Here is a 698-nt window from a genome sequence, read left to right as displayed (position 1 = left end):
TCTTTCTCTGTCTGTCTGTCTCTCTCCCTCCCTCCCCCCCTCTCCCTCTCTCACTCTTTCTGTATTCATTTATCTATCTGTCTGTCTATCCATCTCTCTCTTTCTGTCTTTATCTATCAAAGTAAATATCTAATCCACTATAAACATTGAACAGCAAAAATAATAATTAAAAGCAAAGATCCCCTTCTATAAACTACTGTCTGATTTAAATCCAAACAAACGCACAAACCCAAACAAAAACAAACATGAGCAAAAATCAAACACAAACACAAACGCAAGCAAACAAAAACACAAACAAACACAAACCCGCAAAGAGTGACATTTACCTTGATACGTGGTATTTCTCCTGCTCACTGTGTTACAACTGATCTGGTTTCGTCTCTCTTACCTGTATTTAACGTCCTCCAACATGTGGGGGGTGGGGGGGTATTATTGCATGTCCTCATCCTAATGCACCTCCTCCCCCCCTCTCCCTCCTCCCTCCTGCCCTCTTCTTCCTCCTTCCCTCTTCTTTCTCCCTCCTCTCCTCTTCTACCTCCTCTCCCCTTCTCCCTCCTCTCCACTTCTTCCTCCTCCTCTCCCCTTCTCCCTTCTTCTACCTCCTCTCCCCTTCTCCCTCCTTCCTTCATCATCATCTTCTCTTCCTTTTCTTCCTCCCCGCACCTTCTTCCTCCTACCCAACTTCCTCCTTTTTCTCC

General features: G+C 45.1%; 1 long non-coding RNA gene across 1 annotated transcript in view; it reads right to left on the bottom strand.

Annotated features, from left to right (window-relative positions):
* The window catches only part of LOC113820309 (uncharacterized), a 1636-nt gene extending 1267 nt beyond the window's left edge, over window positions 1-369 (bottom strand). Inside the window, exon 1 of the long non-coding RNA XR_003477112.2 lies at window positions 327-369. This is a non-coding gene — a long non-coding RNA (uncharacterized lncRNA). The remainder of the gene's footprint in view (window positions 1-326) is intronic.
* Window positions 370-698: the final 329 nt, after the last annotated feature.

Source organism: Penaeus vannamei, chromosome 10, assembly GCF_042767895.1.
Source record: "Penaeus vannamei isolate JL-2024 chromosome 10, ASM4276789v1, whole genome shotgun sequence".
In the NCBI taxonomy this organism is placed as follows: Eukaryota; Metazoa; Arthropoda; class Malacostraca; order Decapoda; family Penaeidae; genus Penaeus; species Penaeus vannamei.
Note: the sequence above shows the minus strand (reverse complement) of the source record. Positions and strands in the feature narration are given on the sequence as shown.